Here is a 22,824-nt window from a genome sequence, read left to right on the forward strand (position 1 = left end):
GTCAAAAGTCGCTTGCCGGCTTCCTAAGTCAGAAGAAATATTTCACGCAGGCAAATGTATCGGCACTGCTGCGTTCTTTTGGGCTATGCCTTATACTAGTAATTTGTATGGCGGCACAGGTGCCCTAGCAGAACTTTTGCCTAAGGCTGATTTCTTCGTTAGAAAGAATATTTAATTGTAGAAAATCGTTTGGCAAGATAGCGACAATATAATAGAAGGTGCGTAGGTAAGCAGTCGGTATGCCTATTGCATGTTGCACAGCGAAGGTCGGATTAAGGTGATAGAATTGCAATATGAAAATGCGCGATTGTGCTGGTTTGCACGCTATTTATCACGCGTTTATACGGTCCTAGTAATAATATTAGCACAGAGGTATAAGAAATATAGCAGCAAGAAAAGATTGATATTGCATAGAATATGTAATTGCACTCTTGCAAACCTATGCACAGCTGCGTGCAGCTGGCTAAAGTTAGTATGCAGTTGTTTGCGTATATAATAAAAGGGGGAAATAGCCGGTAATCCATCGGACCAGCTGGTAATTTATCGGCGTGCAGCTGGCAATAAATGCATGCGAATAATAGTCGGAGAGAAATCGAAAGGATAAAATAGATAGAATAAAGCGATTTACCGGGTGTAAACCGGGCTTATAACTATTAAAATGGTTTTCGCCTGCTAAGATAATACAGTATGCGAAGGATAAAGGCAGTGGAATAGTAAAATCGCAGTAAGGTAAAAGGCACAGATAAGATACGAGACTAAGGCATAGGGACAATCTGATGTGCATTAATTCTGCATACTTGCTTGCATGCATCCATCCATACATTCCTTCCCACTATTTGGGTAGGAATATCTAGGGATTTAAATATATAATATTCCAATATAGAATATCCCTAGTGAAATCAATCTGACGTAAATATCCTGACCATACTGTGATATTATAGATATGTGGCGAAATGTGCATTTGTAGTGCATCGAGATTTGCGACGATAAAGTAGTGTGATCAATTTGTGATGCATTATACATTTGCGCGTAAGGGAATGTGTGTAAGTATTAGGTACTCAACTTTGCTAGCAGCCGCCATATAAATATAAGTACTGAATACTTAATACCTTTTTCAATCTGATGATGCGGCGATGCGTAAGAATTGTCGGCGATTAATATCCAAAAATAATAAAATAAAATAACAAATAATTTCATTCTGACAGAATATAAAGGGACTACCGACTAAGACCTTAATAATGCCGATTTTAATGATATTACTAAAGATGTTAAAGTAATAATAATAAGGGTTATAAATTAGGATATAAAGGACGCTATCGCACCATAAATTATAGCCACTTAGTATTTTTTAGCCCCTATATAAATAGAACTATTACCTTCTTTATCTATTGTAATATTGCAAGCCCTATAGGATGAATTATGCCGATACGCCTTCCTGCAAATTGACCTCTTCCGAATGCCTTTACTACTACTAGACCGAAATTCTGCCTTTCTAGAAGAAGAACGCTATAGTGACTATACCTTCCGTGGAATCCTACCGGATACTAGCGCCTCTAGCCTATCAATAGTAGGCTTAGGTTAAATAAAGGCCCTAATGAGATTAATAAATTCCCTAACTATTAAGGCGACTAATAAAAAGCATATAGTGAACTTTAGCGCTAGCTTTACTATATCTTCTGGTATACTAAATATTCCGATGATATTCGGTAATATCCCCTTCTACGTCTTTAATAGCAGTACCCCCTTCCTTTATTCTATCACAGATATAGATAGGATAGGCGTAAAGCTTAATAATATTAATAACCTATTAATCTAAAGGGATATTAAGGTCCTTATTATTAGGAAATAGGGACATCTATAGTAGACTCTTAATGCCACGGATACTATAGCCTTCTATCTATCATTATGGGAAATCTATTAGCTATATCGCCAATTTAGGCACCCCTCTATCAATAGGCTTACCAAATTGCTTTAATAGGCCGGATATAATAATAATATTAACCGCAATATCATCGAGAGGATCACCTATATATGCCATTAATACTAAATAAACGTAAAGGCACTTAGCCGATTTAAATTCACACTTAAGGATAACGATATTAGCCAATTTAACTATAAGATTATCGTTAATATCCTTTATATTAAGAATCGGCCGGTATTATATATTATAAATGCCGCTATAAGCTTCCAGGCAATTAGATTTCTTAATCTATAAAGGCAGAAGGCCTACGATATTTGGAATGCCCTTAAGGAATACTAGATCGATATATACCTCGGCCCGCCGGATTAGATTGTTTATAATACCGGCCTAAATTTCGCCTCCGCTAAATTCCGTTATAATGCCTAGTTTCTATCTATCAATATAGATGAAATCCCTATAGAAGCCTATAATAGTATTAGCAAAGTCGAGAGATATCACGCCCTATTGCGCTAAGCCTATACCATTGTTGATAATAAAGTAGGCGACCTAATAATAAAGGAATAGAAACTACAGCTTACTGTAAAGGCTATTAACGATTCTACTAGACCTAATGGTCTAATGCCTATATTATTAGTCTTTAGAGCATATCCTCGACTTACAGATAATTTACCCCCTAGCTTATTAGTATTATGATGTGCTTTAATATTACGAAAGGCCACTAATAAAGCTAGGAAATGCCTCACTAAGTGACAAATTCGTAATACCCTCGCCCAATAGAACGGCCTAGATACGCGGCCTATCCACCGACTACCCCTATAGTTAAATATACGGGTATAAAGAGAAAAAGGTAGATAGTATAGGCTGTACCGGCTAATCAGCATTAATGGTAAGACCTATATTATATAGATGCTATATAGCCCGGTTAAGTACCGGTTAATAGTCGTTAAGTTATATAATTACGACCCTAATGATGCCGAAGATATTATCTATTCCGAAAGACCGGCCTACCCCAGCCGGATAGAAGTTAGGATACTAACTATAGCCGCACCTCCAGCCGAGATGATACCTATAGCCGCGATATATCTATCGCTAGCTACTAGCCCTAACCAAGTCAGGCTAGTATCACTATTACTACCGCCAGCACGTATAATATCCGATATTATAATCAATAAAGATTAAAAAGAGGCTCTTATTAATACTATTGCTTTTAGTACCGTTATTAATGCCTCTTTCCTAGCCGCAAAAGAGTAAGCCGACCTATAGCTTACTAATTAATTACGCTAGGAAGGGAAGATAATAACCCTAGGAGCCCCCTTCGAATAGTCTGACCATATAGAGGTAGAAGCATTATAGGCCCGCAATATATTCCGATTTATTACCTTTAATATCGGTAAATATAGAGCCTAACGTCTCTTTAACTTACATATAGTACGAGAGATTAAGGGCAAAGGTATAGATACACTATATAAAAAGTCACGATTCGTTATATAAGGTTATAGTAATAATAAAAAGTAAATAATATTGACTTAGTCCCCTATAATCTAACGGGCTAATCAACGGCTACTTATATTATTAGCCCTATCACTATAATACTCTTACGGCTTATTCCTCTAGATATATAATATCATATAGGCTTACGTATAGTTATTAACTACCCTCAATCGGTCGATTATCGCTAAATTACCTAAGCAGATAGCTTACTAATACCCTAATAATACTATTATAGAAGTAGTGAAGCCACTATACGGAATAGCTAAGGCAGGCACCTACTAATAGGCGATATACTTCTGGCACTATCGCGAGAAGTTGGGCATAACTATATCGACCTATAACCCCTATTTGCTGATATCCACCGGCGATACCGACCGTACTAGCGATACCATATGCTTCGGTATTATAGGTATATAGACTAATAATACCCTCGGCCTAAGTAATAATGCCTTCTTCTAATGGGAAGAATTAGAGCTTACTAAGGCAGGCTTTAACGCTAAGCCTAAGATAAAGCTATTACTAACCATACCCCTAATATTCAATAAATGCATCCTAACGGCTAATAATAACGGTATAACCTTATGCCAGAAAGGGTAAAATAAGAAGATCACAACTATCGATAAAAATACACCTATAGCCTAGCGTAATTATATCGAATAACACGCTCGTAGCGCTTATATAGCTATAGTCTACTAGCCCGAGGCGTTCTTTGACCTATTTATTGCAGCATAATACCAGCAATTTAACCCTAATAATATCGCAAGGTTAAATAAGCGCCTTTAATAGCAGCGCGATAACTAGGGTCGTAGCTTATAGTATATTAATCTAGCCCTTACTACAGCCAAACTTTTTATATTCGTTAACAGATCCTTTACCAATAATAAAGATTTAAGCTCCTAAATTAGCTATATTATTATGCTAGGGAATAAAGAGGATAACCCTATAGATAACGCCTTCCTACTGACCGGTAATATTGTTACTTACAGCTCTACAAAAAGTAAGCGTATAATATACAGCGCACTCGCTTCGGAGCTATATAATATAATATAAGGGGTCGATATTGCATACGCGATAGGCACGACCCTTAATATAATTACTAGCAGGCTAGGATTACCGAAGGTCCCTACCGTTATATATATAGATTCGTTTTTATTATACAAATGCCTCATTAAGCTAGGCACTACTAAAGAGAAAAGGCTCATAATAGATATCATAACCCTACGATAGTTATACGAGCGCCAGGAGATATATAAGATCTATTAGATCAATAAGAATAATAATCTCACCGACGCAATAACTAAGGGAACGCCTAATAAAGCCCTTAAGACTTTTATCGACCGCAATCAGGTTATTATACGTATAGAAGGGTGGGTAAAGAGGCTAGTCAATATCTGACTGCATTTAGGTATGATTAGTGATATTATAGGTAGCAAGTGTGTGGATTTTCCTATATTCAATGTTGTATTGCTTTACTGCGTTTACTGCTGCCCCTTTTTACCCCTTTATTTTGGCTGCGATATTTAATATACCGGCTGTACGGTATGATGCCGGCCGCGTGGCGCGATAGCGTTATCGCCGGCACAACCTGCTAAGACCGCGCCGCACTCTCTTTTCTATATATGCGCCGTATATCCTAGCGATTCCGATATTTGCCTCTATAAAAAGAGAAGCTGCTAGTATCGGAATCGCTATCGCAAGGTGCCCAATTGGGCATATTGCAACGGATGTGCCGCGTATACTGCCGCATATACGATGTGGCCCCTTTTGCCCCTTTACCCCTAAGCCCGGTAGGGCACGCGGACAGCCCGGCCCGACTGCGCCGATATATGTGACCACGGCACGCACAAAAAGGCTATATCGTGTAATTACCCTCTTTTGCTTCCTTTCTTCCTTCTCAGATAGTCAGTCATAATCAAAGAAGTAATCATACCTTTAACCGGTGACCTCACAGTACATAATACCACGCGCGCGACCCTACGTACAACTGGGTACCCCGAGTTTATATCAACAGTATTATCGGGTAATCTTAGTAGGCAGTATTTACTCTTAAAAGATATAACCTTTAGTATAAGGAAATCATCTATTTTGCCGCTATATCTATCCTCTATACGATAGCTATATAAGAGGTCAGATATCTTCTTCGATATATTATTAAACCCGGTTTAGGAATGATCTTCTTAGTCAAACCCGGCCTCTATATAGGCTTTTCGGGTATAACTTTAGGGGTATTCTAGAGGGTATTCCGGAACAGCTTATTAGTAGCCTTACGGTAGGCTGGCGGGATCTCTTACTAGGTTATCTTATAACCTGGGTCGGTCTGGGTTTACCGGTTTTACCGTTAAAACGGTCTATTTATTGGCCTAGGTAGGCTGATATTGGCGGGAGGGGCTAGGTGCCGTACCTATTTTTAGTATTATCGGATGAGGCATTTAGGCCCGATATCTGGTATTATGGGCGGCATTAGCGTTAGCTTAGAGAGTATTATCGTTATCGGGGTCTTTTATTGAAGGAAGTATATTATCGGGGCCTATAACCCGACCTCTATTAGGCCTATATAACCTCGAGGGGCATAGAGATAGCCGCCTCGGCTAGCCTAGCTAGGGGTATAATCCCTAGAGCGATATATTTAATCGGGTCGGTCTTATAGGCTATAATCATCGGCCGTTGCACATTATTATTAGTAGGAGCTTTCCCCTATTTCGAATAGCGGCCTATTATAAATAGGCGTCTTCCCTTTAGGTTATTAAGACTAGCCCCTTTCTTCATTAGTAGAAGCAGGGGCATTGTCAAGGATTCGGGCTACGCCCGTATCATACTAAGGGGGCAAGCTTAAGTGCGCGCAGCATAGTGCCAAGGGGATATAGGTGTCAATTGTACTAAGTATGGTAACTTGGTACAATACGTACTCTTTTGTCTAGTCTAATAGTCAGGCAGAAGAGTAGGTTTTTACCTGGCGATGTGCGCAGACACCCGCTTAGGGCCCAATTAGGCCACTTCGTTACATTTATACCAAGTTACCTAAGGTCACAGGTTCGAGTCCCGTATATGGCGCGTATAGCGGGCTCTTCATCTGGGCTTACAGAGGATGGGACTAGCCTCTGGGGGGTGCGTAGTATCATACGGCCGGCTGCGGAGAGGGAAGCTATATCAAGGATTCGGGCTACGCCCGTATACTAAGGGGGCAAGCTTAAGTGCGCGCAGCATAGTGCCAAGGGGATATAGGTGTCAATTGTACTAAGTATGGTAACTTGGTACAATACGTACTCTTTTGTCTGGTCTAATAGTCAGGCAGAAGAGTAGGTTTTTACCTAGCAATATGCGCAGACACCCGCTTAGGGCCCAATTGGGCCACTTCGTTACAGGCATAAGGCTTTTTCGATATAGAGGGGGAGACGATAGGTTATTATGACTATAATCGTGCTATTAGTATTACGAAGTCCCTTAGTGTTAATAGGGCTTATGAGAGCTGTAATGCGAGCCTTAGTAAGAGTATTCGCACAATTATTATAGGGGCTTATAATGATGATAATTATTATAATAGTTGTCTTAATGGGGGCCTTATGCGTGATAAGGGGGTATTTTAAAGCATTTATATTTCTCGCTTGGTATTACCGATAGGTAGTGAGGCTTCCCTGGTAGGGTTAAGCCGGGATAGGAATATATTGCGAGCAAATTGCCGGGTTATTTCCTCTTAAGGCTATTATAGGTCTTATTATTATTGAAGGCATTTAAGGAGGGTTGGTGTTATTAGGGAACCTAATACTCTAACGTATACGCCGCATTCCTGTAATATTAAACGGAAATGCCGTAGAATCTGATTATTAATACGGCCGAATAGGGCTTTATTCCACTTACTATAATCCTTGCGGAATTATTCCTAAAGGTCATTATCCAGATGGGTGTTTTCCTTATAAATATCTATAAGAAATGCAATGCGGTTATATAGCTATACATGTATAGTATTATTAGGGTCGATAGGCTCTACTATATTAGGCTAATTATCGTTAAAAAGTAAGGCAAATCGTTATATCCTCTTAGGTAGCTCTCGTGGTTATTATAATAAGGCTATAGTGTTAAGGAGAGGGTTTAAAGAGGGGGGGGGGATATATTATAAAGAGTATAAGATTCACTTTTGTAAGGAGTATAAGATTCGAGAGGGCTTTTACCTATAGGGGTAGGATAAAAGAAAGAAAGGGGTAGAATAGGAAGAGGTTATAAATCGTTCTTCCTAAATGCTAAGGGTATCTTTAAAGATCGTGATATTCAGCATAAGTTTCTTCCTTATGATAGACGAGGGGAAGGAGAGGTTATAAATCATTCTCCCTCTAGTTAATAATGTACTTAGCCGTTCAAAATAGAATAGACTGTCTATCTTCCTTATTAGCACAGCTGAGATTGCTCGACTGCCTCTTTGTAGTTAATATCTTGCTAATCTATAATGCACCGTCTTTGCGGGATATTATCCTATAAGTAGTGATCATCACTACTGATTAATATTGATATAAACTCGGTATACCTAGTTATATATAGGGTCGCGCGCGTGGTATCGTATACTGTGAGGTCACTAAGTAAAGGATCTATTGACTTTACTAATAACTAACTAAGAAAGGGGAAAGGAAGCAAAAGAGGGTAATTACACGATATGGCCTTTTTGTGCGTGTGCCGCTATCACATGCATCGGCGCGGTCGGGCCGGGCTGCCCGCGTGCCCTACTGGGCTTAGGGGCATAGGGGCAAAAGTAGCCATATCGTGCGCAACGGTATGCGGCACATCCGTCGCAGTATGCCCAATTGGGCACCTTGCGACAGCGATTCCGACATTATCAATCGTAATAAGGTTCAAGTTTAAATTTAGGGTAGGGTTAGTTCAGTTAATGCATTTAATACTATCGACTAGGCTAGTAATAGTATTCTATATATTTCCTAGTATAGCTACTAGGATATAGTCTGCGATCTTTTAGTAGCACTAATTAAGCAATTCGGTTTCTTCTCGGGTTTCTATATTAGTTTATACGGCATTGCCGCTGATTCGTCTATAGTTATTATTAGCGATAGTAATACGGTGGTTATAGTGGCTCGACTCGAGTCTACCTTTATTTCCTCCGTCTATATCTATAATTTCTGTCGCCTTAACCGCACCTTCCTCCCGGTGCTAATATATTATTGGTAGATGAGGTAAGATAGGGTAAGGAATTAATTTAGCAACTTTTTAACTATTTTAGGGGTGTATTCGCGCCGGTACTAAGATGCGGGCGAAATCGCGAAAACTTTTTTTTATAAGTATTAATAAAGATAATCAGTTATAACTAAGCAAATGTAATAAGCGAGGGAATATATAATAGGAAGAGTGAATAAAACTTTATGGAAAAGTAATTAGCTAGCCCTAAGTAGAGATACATCCGGCTATAAAATAAAGTAATATAAGATAGTCTGCGACGAGAGGGGCGGATTAAGACCCTTATACTAGAGAACTAAGTAAATACGAAGGGATCTAGCTATTTTATATTTAGTATAAGGGTCCCCCGGCCCCCGGCCTTAACTATAATACAGTAGAGGTACTAGATAAGACTAATTATATACAAGTTTAGCAAGGGGTTATATATAGAAGCGATTAAAGGGAGCGAGAGTAGTAAATAGACTAATAAGAATAGAGTAAACTATAGTAATAAAAGGAATATCGCAGTAAAAGGGGTCCCCCTATACATATATATTTTAGGAGGAAGTTGCATGTTAGTGTATATATTATAACGAGAATATAAGAAGTAGGCTTCGCCTACTTTAATTAACTAGAGATAGTCTACTTTTATTTACCTACGAGTAGTAAATAGAGTTAGGCAAGAGAAAATACCGCCCCCTAACTATATTAAGAGACGAGATACTAAAAGAAGATAGGAGGATAAACAGAGGGACTAAAGAATACTAAAAAGGCAGATAGGGTAAATAGTCTAGATAGACAGCCATAAGAAGTAGAATATAAGAGATACTAAAAGGGTAGATACCCTACCGGGGGTATAATAAGCTATACTTAATACTCTACATAAGCGCTTCGCTAGTCTCAGCTATACCTTATAAGAAGGCATCTTTTACATATATAATATAGAGAGAGGTCTACTGTACTCTTACTACGCCTTAGCCGGGCTATATTCCCACTTATTGCCGGTATAGATTCAACTATTTTGCTATTACTTATATAACGCTTTTAATTTAAAAGGTTGATTAAAATAGGGGCTTATAGCCCTATAACCTATAAAGGGGTGACAAGAGGAAGTTAAATATAACGGTTTTATATAAAAGTGAGTGACAAGAGGAATGCAAAGGTAAACGCTTATATACTTTTAAGCCTAATTTATACCGAAAAGAGCGGCACTTTTAGCTATACTTCTATTTAGTAATAATTGCAATTAAGAAAATAGCTATAAGCAGATAATAACTGTAATATAAGGCGTATTTAGAGGACTATACTGTTAAAATCCTATAGTAGCCTACTAGGCTGCTGGCTTAATGCCCTACTAGCCTACTAACCTTCTGGCCCTTATACCGCCTCTTAGACTTATGGTAGTCTTACCTTAGGCCTTTGCCTTTTACCTTAAGGATTTTCAGTGGATTATTTACTGTATATCAAGTAAGGTAGTACTTGTTAAAAAAGGTGTGGCATTGCTAAATTAGCGTGGTGGCCTACTAGCGTGGTGGCTAGTTCTACTAGTATGGTGGTTAGTTACTAGCGTGGTGGCTAATTACTAGTGCAGTGGTTAGGGTGGTTGGAAAGGCCGGATATAATGGGGTTGCTGACCTATTATATACGTGGCATAGCGAGCATTACAGGGAGCTTTCTTACTGGCTACCCTGGATGCCTGGGCCCACCCCTCCTTTGTGTATATATAGGATAGCTTTCCCCCTTCTTTCTAGATAGTAGAAGGGCAGCACAATCGAGTCTGTTAATACACTATATGCCTCTTAACTTCTTACCTTCTCTGCGTTTTCTGGTTATCTTATATTTGCCTTGCCTTTACACTTACCCTGCTTTATGGCACTTATATAATTTTAGGACTTAGTAAAAAATCTAATATTATACTAAGATTAGTTTATAGGTCGCAGACAGTCTCGTGCTATCTAGCTAGCTAGTAAGGCTCTGCTTTTATAGTGACCTTGAGAATTGCAATAGGTTATAAGCCCGGGTTTTTACTTCTTTATTTTTACCCTACCTTTTTGTGTTCACCCCTTCGTCTCTCTTGCTTATTAGTACTACTAATATAGCTATCCTTTGGTATCCTCGGCTTACCTTTATTACGTTTAGCTTACCCTTTATTACCTACGGCATTATCCTGCGGCAATCAACGGCGTACCTAACGGCAACTTATGGCGTAACCTCACGGCACTTTTAGCGTAACCTTATGTTATTTTCGGAGTAACCTACGGCACCTACGGATTTTATAGTGTGATATCTACTATACTATACCACTGTATAACACCTTTACAACTAGTGCACGATACCTACTGCACTATACGGCACCTATTATACTCTCTCACTTATAGCACTTTTGGTACGGCACTTACGGCACCTTTTATATTACGGCACTTATAGCACCCACGGCACCTATTATTGGTTTCACCAAGGGGTACCCAGTTGAACGTAGGGTTGCGCGTGTGGTATCATGTACCGGGTGATCACCAAGCAAAGGATTTAATTACTTTGCTAATAACTATGACTATCTAAGATGGAAGAAAGGAAGCAAAAGAGGAATTATACGATATGGCCTTTTTGTGCGTGCCGTGGTCACGTGCATCGGCGCAGTCGGGCCGGGCTGTCCGCGTGCCCTACCGGGCACAGGGGTAAAGGGGCATAAAGGGGCCACATTATGCGCAGCGGTGTGTGCGGCATATCCGTCGCAATATGCCCAATTAGGCACCTTGCGATAGCGATTCCGACACTGGCAGCTTCTCTTTTTATAGAAGCAAACATCGGAATCGCTAGGATGTAAGGCGCACACATAGAAAAGAAAGTGCGGCGCGGTCTCGGCAGGTTGTGCCGCCGATAATATTATCGCGCCGCGCGGCCGGCTTATATAGTATTATACCGTATAGCCGGTATAAAAGAAAAAAAACAAAAGGGGCAGCAATAAACGAGCCAAAATAAATGCAGTATTGAATATAAGGAAATCCACCCACTTGCCATACATGGCATCACCAATACTTCTCAAATGCAGTCAGATATTAACCGGCCTCTTTACCCACTCTTTAATACATATGATAGCCTTATTATGGTCAACGAAAGTCTTAAGGGCTTTATTAGGCGTTCCCTTAGTTATTCCATTGGCGAGATTATTATTCCCGTTATTTTATAGATCTTATATATCTCCTGGCGCTTATATGACTATAGTAAGGCTATAATATCTATTATGAGCCTTTTCTCCTTCGTAATGTCTAGCTTAATAAGGTATTTATATAGCGAAAACGAGTCTGTATATATAACCGTAGGGATCTTTGATAATCCCAGCCTGCCGGTAATTATACTAAGGGTCGTGCCTATCGCATATGCAATATCGACCCCTTATACCATACTATATAGTTCCGAAGTGCGCTATGCGTTATACGCTTACTCTTTGTGGAGCTATAAGTAATAATATTGCCGGTCAGCAGGAAGGCATTATCCGTAGGGTTATCCTCTTCTTTATTCCCTAATATAATAATATAGCCAATCTAGGAGCTCAAATCTTTATTATTGGCAAAGGATCTATTAACAAATATAAAGATTTTGGCTATGGTAAGGGCCAGATTGATGTACTGCAAGTTACGATCCTGGTTATCGTATTGCCATTAAAGGCGCTTATTTAATCTCGCGATATCTTCTGGGTCAGGCTTTTAGTATTATACTGCGATAGATAGGTCAAAAGAGGCCTCAGGCTGGCAGACCATAGCTATATAAGCGCCACAAGCGCGTTATTCGAAATAATTACGCTAGGCTATAGGCGTATCCTTATTGATAGTCGTGATCTTCTTACTTTAACCTTTCTAATATAATGTTATTATGTCATTGGTAGTGGCCGTTAGTATATATGTTACAATTCTGAGGGTAAATATAAAGTGAAGCTGGTATAAAGGCAAGATAAATATAAATAACCAGAAACGCAGGAAAGGTGAAAATAGTTAAGAGGCATATAGTGCATTAACAAGTTCGATCATGCTATCCTTTTTCTATCTAAAAAGAAGGGGAAAAGCTATCCTAAATATATCTAAGAGAGAGGGTAGGCCCAGGCATCTAAAGTAGCCAGTAAGGAGCTCCTCGTAATACCCATTATACCACGTTATATCTAGCCTTACCATATATTTAAAAATAAGGTCTGATACGTCATATCAAGCCTTACCAAATATTTTAAATGATGCCCGCTGTGTCACGTAATATCCAGCCGTATTAAATATTTTTTTTAAATAATGCCCGGTGTGCCACGTAATATCCGGCCGTATTAAATTTTTTTTAAAATAATGCCCGGTGTGCCACGTAATGTCCGGCCGTATTAAATATCTTTTAAATAAGGCCCGGTGTGCCCACGTAATATCCAGTCGTATTAAATATTTTTAAATAAGGCCCGGTGTGCCACATAATATCCGGCCTTACTAAATATCTTTTAAATCAGGCCCGGCACGTCATATCCCGCCTTACCATATATTTTAAAAATAAGGCCCAATACGTCATATCAAGCCTTACCAAATTTAAAATAAGGCCCGATAAAGGCCTACCTTATTTGGTATACAGTACTAATCCACTGAAAATCCGGAAGGTAAACGGTAAAGGCCCAAGGTTGGTAAGACCACCGTAAGTCCGGTGGAACAGTCGTGAGTCCAAGAGACGGTGGAAGGGCCAGCAGTCTAGTAGACTAACATAGGATTTTAACAATATATCTATCAAATATTAGGGGCACAGTTAGTGATAGCTTTATCTCAGGCTTTACGTTAAAGCCTGCTTTAGTAAGCTCTAATTCTTCCTATTAGAAGAAAGCATCGTCGCTAAGGCTAAGGGTATCGTTAGTCTGTATCCCTATGATACTAAAGTATATACTAGTATTGCCAGTATAGTTAGGAATATTAGTACGGTCAGTATTGTTATTACCGGCAGATATTAATAAGTAGGGGTTATAGGTTGATATAGTCATGCCTAACTTCTCGCGATAGTGCCAGAAGTATATTGCCTACTAGTAGGTGCCTGCCTTAGCTATTCCGTATAATAGCTTGACTACTTCTATGATAGTATTATCAGAATATTAGTGAGCTATCTGCTTGGGTAGCCTAGCGATAATTAACCGATTAAAGGTAGTTAATAACTATATATAAGCTTATATAATATCCCGTATTTAAAGAAATAGGTCGTAAGAGTATTGCAATAAAAGGGCTATTAATATTAGTAACCGTTAATTAGCCTATTAGATTATAGGGGACTAAGTTAATATTAATCGCTTTTTATTATTATTATGCCCTGTTACGGGCTCGGGCTATGCCCGCGCCATAATGTGGCTAGGACTCGGGCTGCGCCCGTGCCTAGCCTAGGCAGGGTCAGATGGGTCAGCGGCACGGGGTCACGGGACTACGCCAAGACCCCGACCTATACCACATAGGGATAAATAGGCCATCGAGAGGCCCCTATTCGGGTCCTCTCTCTTTCCTCCTTAGTCTATTTAATATATTCATTCGACGCCTATTCGCAGAAGCCCTAGGGCCAGTCCTTTACAATTAGGACTATAGGCACTAATATATATATTATAAAGGCAGAATTATTTTAGCCCTTTTAGAGAACTAAAGTAGCTAGCGCAATAGACCGGCATATAGCCTACTAGACCTTATGGTATTTATTTTCATCTACCTACTAAAGTTAGCTATAAAGTTGAAAGATACTAATAAGCTACTATATTTATTTCCTACCTATAAGCGAAGGCCTTCTATAATGTAAGTATACTCTCTATTAGTTTGCGGTTTGTAGTATTCTACTCTAGTTTTACCCTAATTAACTTAGAACTATATCGACTATAATACGATTTAGCACTTATAATATAATAAGGCTTCTACTTTAAAGTATAAGCAAAATAGGTACTCTTAAGTCCTACCTACTGTTAGCAAAAGGCAAATAATAATTAAAAAGAATCTTTTACCTTATTAGTTATAATAATAAGTAGCTATATCGGCACTATAGTATATATAAAGACGATATGGCTATTTTCGGGCTAGACTTAGACCTAACTCTAGAACATTTAGCATCTTAAATAATAAAAGGCATATAAAAACTATAGTAGTGTAATTAAGGCGAAACTGCATATAAGGGAGTAAAGGAAAATTTTTAGAAATTTTTAATAAGGAATAAAAAGAGTAGAGGAAAAAAAATAAAAAGGTAGGGCAGGTAAAGGAGACTTTATACTACTATATACCCACACTAGATTACTTGACCGTTTGCTAGCTGCCCTAACCTATATCAGATAAAGTCAATAATAATAAAGCGCACGATTTATTATAATACCGCCGCCTACCCGATACTAACGTTACTATTACCACCTCTACCTAATAATACTACCTATGCTGGATCTGATGAATACCTACCCTAGAGCCAGACTAATGACTACTAATATAAGCTACTGCGCCTATCGATGCGCTCCTAATACCTATACTTTCCTAGCTTTACCACCAGACCTAATCTTATGCGATAGGACACCTTCTTATAATATATAATGAATCCCCTTTAAATTTAAAGGGATACTACTAATTACGGATAGTATATAGGTTTTTCTCCCGGCACTTGGGTTTCCTATATAGATTAGATATAGAGGTACTAGCACTAGGCTAGATGGAGACTTATCCCCCCCTAGATAGCTTAGCTAGAGTAATAAATATATATATATCTATCTCGAGGTATAGGCATAAGGTTATTTATTACTATATTATAGTGCTCTTAGCTCCTTATTACCCGCCGGCTCGAGCAGTTCACCCTAGCTATCGCACTTACCGCCTACGCAAACTTTAGCTCTAATAGCAACCCAATACAATTTTACCCTAACCCTAGAATACATATATATATATAGACGATTATAGATAAAGATACAACTAACCTCTCGGATAGGGAAAACGCATCCTTTCTATATAGGCTACCTATATAGTTAATAGCTTTAGACCCCTAGTATTCCTAGCACCCCTAACTCCCTAGTTTTCTACTTACTCTGCACTACCCTTGCTATTACTATAACTATTATTAGGGGCTACCCTCGCCTTCCCCTTTCCCTTCCCTTTCCCCCCTAAGGAAAGGGATACTATAGACCTTAAATAAGTCCTTTATTTAACCCTAGTGGATAGACCTAATATCCCTTTTATAGGCGGCTCTACTGCCTTTAATCCCTCCTTTTTTCTTTTCAAAGAAGAGGGGGCGGGAGTATTAGCCTAAGGGCGAGGGGATAATAGCAATAAAACTATTAATTTAGCTTACTTAAGTAGCGCTAATTGTGCAACAGGCAAAAGGGGTTTTAATAGCAGTATAAATAGCGTTCTAGAAGTAGAAGCTACTAGCTGCGACTTGGCTTAGGATTTTATAAATTTAAAAACGCAACCGCCTACTATAACTTATTAGAAGAGGGTATTACGGGAGTCTCTAATTAGATTAGCAAGACCCCCTTATTGCGCGGCAGTTCCCCCTAATAGCCAGCCTAAGAGTAGGCTCGTTATTAATATCTAAAGGAATAATAATAGAACTAATAGAGCTTTTATTACCTATAATAATATTACTAGTAATAGTAGGAGGCTAAAGGTCTTCGACCGAAGAAAGGGGCTAAAGCTCCCTACTATATACGCGCTCTAAAGCTAAAACCCCTCTTTTAATAAGACTAAAGAAATCGGCCGGAAACGCGATTAAGACTGCAGGCACTAATATATATATTATAAAGGCAGAGTTATTTTAGCCCTTTTAGGGAACTAAAGTGGCTAATGCAATAGACCGGCATACGGCCTACTAAACCTTATAGTACTCGTCTTTATCTACCTACTAAAGTCAGCTATAAAGTTAAAAGACACTAGTAAGCCGCCACACTTATTTCCTACCCGCAAGCAAAAGCCTTTTGTAATATAAGTATACTTTCTACTAGTTTATAATTCGCGGCATTCCGCTCTAGCTTTACCCTAGTTAACTTAGACCTATACCGACTATAATACAACTTAGCACTCACAATATAATAAGGCTTCCGCTTTAAAGTATAAGCGAAATAGGCACCTCTAAGCCCTACCTACTATTAGCAAGAGGCAGATAATAATTAAAGAGAACCTCTTACTTTATTAGTTATAATAACAATAAGCGGCTATATTAGTACCGCAGCGTATATAGGGATAATATAGCTATTTTCGGGCTAGACTAAAACCTAACTTTAGAATGGTTGGCATCTTAAATAATAAAGGGCATATAAAAACTATAGTAGCGTAATCGAGGCGGAACTATATATAAAAGAGTAAAGGAAAATTATTAGAAATTTTTAATATAGAACAAAAAGGGAAAAAGAAAAGAAATAAAAAAGTAGGGCAGGTAAAAGAGACTTTATACTGCTGTATACCAGCACTAGATCACTCGACCGTCCGCTAGCTGCCCTAACCTATATTGGACGAAGTTAATAATAATAAAACGCGCGACTTACCGCGATACCGCCGCCTACCCGATACTAACGTTACCGCCACCGCCCCTACCTAATAATACTACTTACACTAGATCCGATTCATACCTACCCTAGAGCCTAACTAATAATTAATAACTAATAACTACTAATATAAGCTACTGCGCCTATTGAGGCGCTTCTACTATCCATACTTTCTTAGCCCTACCGCCAGACCTAGTCTTACGCAATAGGACACCTCTGTAACGATGTGGCCCAATTGGGCCCTAAGCGGGTGTCTGCGCACATCGCCAGGTAAAAACCTACTTTTCTGCCTAACCGTTAGACCAGACAAAAGAGTACGTATTGTACCAAGTTACCATACTTAGTACAATTGACACCTATATCCCTTTAGCACTGCGCGCACTTAAGCTTGCCCCTTAGTATAATACAGGCGTAGCCTGAATCCTTAATATAGCTTCCCTCTCCGCAGCCGGCCGTATAATACTATGCACCCCCTAGAGGCTAGTCCCATCCTCTATAAGCCTAGATGAAGAGCCTGCTGCACGCGCCACATACGGGATTCGAACCTGTGACCTTAGGTAACTTGGTATAAATGTAACGATGTGGCCTAATTAGGCCCTAAACGGGTGTTTGCGCGTATCGCCAGGTAAAAACCTACTCTTCTGCCTGACCGTTAGACCAGACAAAAGAGTACGTATTATACTAAGTTACCATACTTGGTACAATTGATACCTATATCCCTTTGGCACTGCGCGCACTTAAGCTTACCCCTTAGTATGATACGGGCGTAGCCCGAATCCTTGACAACCTCCTTATAACATATAATAAATCCCTTTTGAATTCAAAGGGATACTACCGATTAAAGATAGTATATAGGTTTTCCTCCTAACACTTAGGCTTCCTATATAGATTAGATATAGAGGTATTAATACTAGGCTAAATAGGGACCCATCCCCCCATAGATAGCTTAGCTAGAGTAATACATATATATATATATAATACCGCTGCCTACCCGATACTAATATTACCGTTACTACCCCTACCTAATAATACTGCCTATACTAGATCTAATGCATACCCACCCTAGAGCCAGACTAATAACTACTAATATAAGCTACCGCGCCTATCGAGGCGCTCCTATTATCTGTAAAGGACTGGCCCTAGGGCTACTGCAAATAGGCGTCGAATGAATATATTAAATAGACTAAGGAGGAAAGAGAGAAGACCCGAATAGGGACCTCTGAGTAGTCTATTTATACTTATATATAGTATAGGCCGAGTCTTTAGCAAGCCCTTATAACCCTATGCCGATACTCCTTAGGCTAGTCGCGGGCGTAGCCCGAGTCCTAGCCATATTATAGCGCAGGCGTAGCCCGAGCCTATAATATACCCCCTTCCTCCGCCTCGGAGTCGGAAAATCGTCTTCTATTATCAATTAGTCCTCCGCTAGGGACTAATTGCATCGCTAATTACTATGCCATAATATCCTCAAATCTATATATAGGCTAATTAGCGGGTATAAGAAGGATTCATCTATAAGTATAGCGGATATAGCTATACAATTGATAAGAATCGTATAGTCATTAATTAGGAATAGTATAGTAGAGGCGTATAGAAGTTTATAGTCGCACTACTAGCTAGAGGGTAACTAATGCAGCTAGGAATATTATAAAAAAAAATTTCGCTAGCTATCGGCTAGGAATCCCCCTATAGTCTTTATTATTTCTTATTAGGGGCTTCTTTTCCTCTTCCTTTCTTCCTATTAAGGCTATTAACTAGCATTAAAGGTCCCCTATTATTATAAGTTTTATCTCATATTAAGCCCGTATTGCTTACTAATCGGTTGAAGCATTATTTTTATCCCGATTTTATTAGTATTTTTACTAAAATCTATCTCTATTATAGCCGGCTGCTAACTCCTTTTGTAGTAAGACTCGGTCTATCCTATTATAAAGCCTATTAGTAGGTCTTAAAATCCCTACCTATATCGCGAGCGTTTTATGCTGACCCTATTTAGAACCTAAATATATCCTTATCTACTACTAGTAATACCCCTACCGGGGGAGGAATAAGTCTTACTTATCTCTAGAAGCCATATTATACTGCAGGTAATTATCTTCTAATGGGGAACTCCTTAAATAAGAAGTATTAATATATAAAAGACAAAAAGTTTCTATACAATAGATATACTAAATATATAATCTTTTTTTTCGTGATTTCGCCCGCACCTAGGTAGCGGCACGGAACCGCCTTTAAAATTAATTCTGATATTTCTAATCGCTTTTTCTTATCCGTTTACCCCCCTTACCTATAGCGTATTGCATCTAGAGAGTAGGCGCGGCAGGCACAAATAAAGTAATAGATATCGATAGAGGGAATAAGGGCAATATAGCATATAGCCGCTACAACCCTAATACTATAATCGCGAATAGTATATAGTATAACCAAACCGAAACCGAACCTGCCTAGGGGCGGAAGCAATTAATAGCTGATATTATCGTAGATTTCATAAAAGAGCTATAGGACTATATTCCCTTAATAGTACTAGGAAGAGTGCGAGAGGCTATAAACTTTATAGTAGAGACTACCCGGCGAAAAGCCGACCTAAGCAATATTTATATCCCTATTAGAACCTTTATACAAATAATCGAGACCGCAGTTAATAAGGCTATACAGAATCTTCTAAAAACTGCTATAGCCCCTATTATATAGGTATCTATCGCGGTATAAGGATTTGCAGCCGCTATATTACCCTAATGCAGCCTAGCTCCCCTTATAATGCCCCCCTATATCTATCGCGAAATCCTTATTAAAGGAAATACTATTAGCGAAATCCTCTAGAACTATACCCTAATCGAAATCGTTAATATAATTAATAGGGCTACCGCCAAAGGAGTAGTAGTTATAGTCTATAGGCTCTATAGCGGCGATATAATTATTACCTTTAAAGAAGAAAAAGTAAAGTATACTATAGATATCATCTAGGTATGCCCTACTTTTAGCTAAAAGGCAGAACCTAACTAATACTTATTTAGTATTATTATTAAAAGCTTCCCGACCTATTATACTATAAATACTGCGATAAAAGATATCTAGTCGAATCTTATTAAAGCTAATAAAGAGGGCTTTACTAGGGTCTCCCTTTACTGCCTTAGGGGGACCGCAATATAAATACCTCTAATTATAAAGGTAGACTTTATTAACCTTATAAATAAACTCTATAAAGCCGGCATTATATACTAAGTAGAGATATTTAAAGCCGAACCCTATAACGATACTATATACCCTCGCTAGTATTATAATTGCTTTAAATTCGGCTATATTACTGCGTATTGCGTAACGGCAGCCTACTATAGCTAATACGACTCTAAATGCTATCTAGATAGCGATTAAAGCTGCCTAGCTATTATATAGAATTAATGCAAATCCTACCTTAACTATTATAGATCCTACCCAATATAGTCCTACCTCTATAAGGTAGCGAATAAATAATAAGGAAAAAGCTAGAAATTCCTATAATAATAGACTAAGGCTTTTTGCCTTATATATAGCATTAAATGCTAATACTATTCTAATCGCAGATTAGGGCTGCTGCTATATAGCTAGTAGATCTCCCCTATATAAGCCCTCCCCCTAGAAATAAGGCCGCTTAGTTAGAAGTATTAATAGGACCTCCCGTATTAGAGCCGATAATAGTATTACTATTTTCCTCCGAGCCGCCCCTATATAAGACCTTAGTATAACCGCGCCTACCTTAGATGCCTAACCTATAGCCACCTCTAATATACTGCCGCTACTAACCCCCTTATGACTATCTATATAATAATAGTCCTCTATTAGAATATATAGAAGAAAATTACCCTTATAAGACTAGCACTTTATTATTAGTATAAGCCTAATATTATAGCGATCTAAAAACCTACTGCGCCTAGATAGGCCCCCCTAAATCCTAGCCCTAGAAGATATATATTAATAGCCTATAGCAGGAGAATAGTAATATATATCTATAAGCGGTATAGGCCTGGCATATAGTTTAGCAATAAAGGAACCGATTAGTATAAGATTTCCCTACTATATACTAATGTCTACTCTATCTACTCCTTAGGCTATAAGCTAAACTAGATAACCCCTTTTATTGTATTTACTAAGCTCCTACCCTACCCCTATAGTGCCTTTATTAGGGATTTTAATATATATTACCCTCTTTAGGATAGCTTAGACTAAACCTCGCCTAGCATTAATAATCTCTTTAAATTTATAATATAGTAGTAGCTTAAGCTAATTACCCTTTATAGTAAAATAATAAAGAGGGCTCTTAAAAAGAGAAGTAGTATTATCAATTATATATAAGTTATATTAGATATTAAAATCGAATATTTTAGAAATACTAACCTTATTAGGTCCGATTATATCCCTTAGCTTATATATATTAATATTGGTAATTATTATATAAAAGCCCCCCCTTTAAAGAATAGCTAGAAGTCCTTTAATTAATACCTTACTTAAGCTGAAGCAAAAAATAGGCTTACTATTTATTATGCTAATACCCCGCTTTACTCCCCCGCTAAAATAGATATATATGCTAAATAGCTTACTAGTTAACTCTAGAGTATTACTAATATTATAATACTAAAAAGGGCACCTAAAGCTCCTAAGGCGGAGCTTTAGTAGAATTCCCGTATTAAGATAGCCTAAATAGTAGTAAAAAAGGCCTACCGAAAATAACTAGTATATTATATCTTAGAGAACTTTAGCGCTACTTAAGAAATAGGAATAACCTAATCTTATATTATCTAGGAGGAATAGCGCTAATTATAGCAAAAAGCCTTTAATAAAGTAACTGCCTAAAATGCCAACCTATAGTCTTTAGAGAAATAGGCTCGCCTATATAATAGCCTCCCGCCTAAATTAAGAAAGATCCCCCTGCTAAAACGAAGTAGTTTAGGCTTAAAGGCAATAATATATAGAGACAAGGTATAAGTACTCGCCTAATAGTTCTTCCCTACCTCTTAGGCTTTTTATAATAATATCCCTAACCTAATATTCCTTTAGTTTACTACTACTATATTCCCCCCTATAGACTCCTTTATCTACAAAAAGGTATATACCATATTATGCAATATAGTAGGCTAGAAAGCATTAAGCCCTAATAGGCTCCTAATAAGATTCTTTAAAGTATATAGCTCTCTACTCGTTTAAACCCTTATATACCTCCTTAATAAAATATACTATATTAGATATTACCCGGCCTAATTCTAAGAGGCTAAAGTAGTAGTACTATAGAAGCCTAAGAAAAGGCCTAAGGAATACTTAAAGGCAAAAGGATAGAGACTAATATCGCTATTTAACCTAATAGAGAAGGTTATAAAAGCTATAATCGCGAGGCGGTTTATTATTACCCTTAAGGAGGGTAACCTCCTCTTAGACCTTTAAAGAAATAATAAAGTAAACCGGTTAACTAATATAGTACTAAGCACGCTAATTAAGATTATATATATAATCTAGCACTATAGTAGGATCGCCTCGCTCCTCTAATTAGATATATTAGCCGTATTTAATATAATTAATTATACCCGCCTTATCTACCTACTTTTTAATAAAGGGCTCCCGCTATAGCTTATAGTATAGGTATATAGTTTTGCCAACTTGCAAATAGTATAAATCTACTTTAAGGGATAGCTTATAGATAAACTATTAATTACCACTAGGGTACTATAAGGGTCCCCTTTCTTTTTTATCCTCTTCTTTATTTATATTATGCTACTCTATAAAAAGCTATAAAAAG

Source organism: Ustilaginoidea virens, chromosome 3, assembly GCF_000687475.1.
Source record: "Ustilaginoidea virens chromosome 3, complete sequence".
NCBI classification, from domain to species: domain Eukaryota; kingdom Fungi; phylum Ascomycota; class Sordariomycetes; order Hypocreales; family Clavicipitaceae; genus Ustilaginoidea; species Ustilaginoidea virens.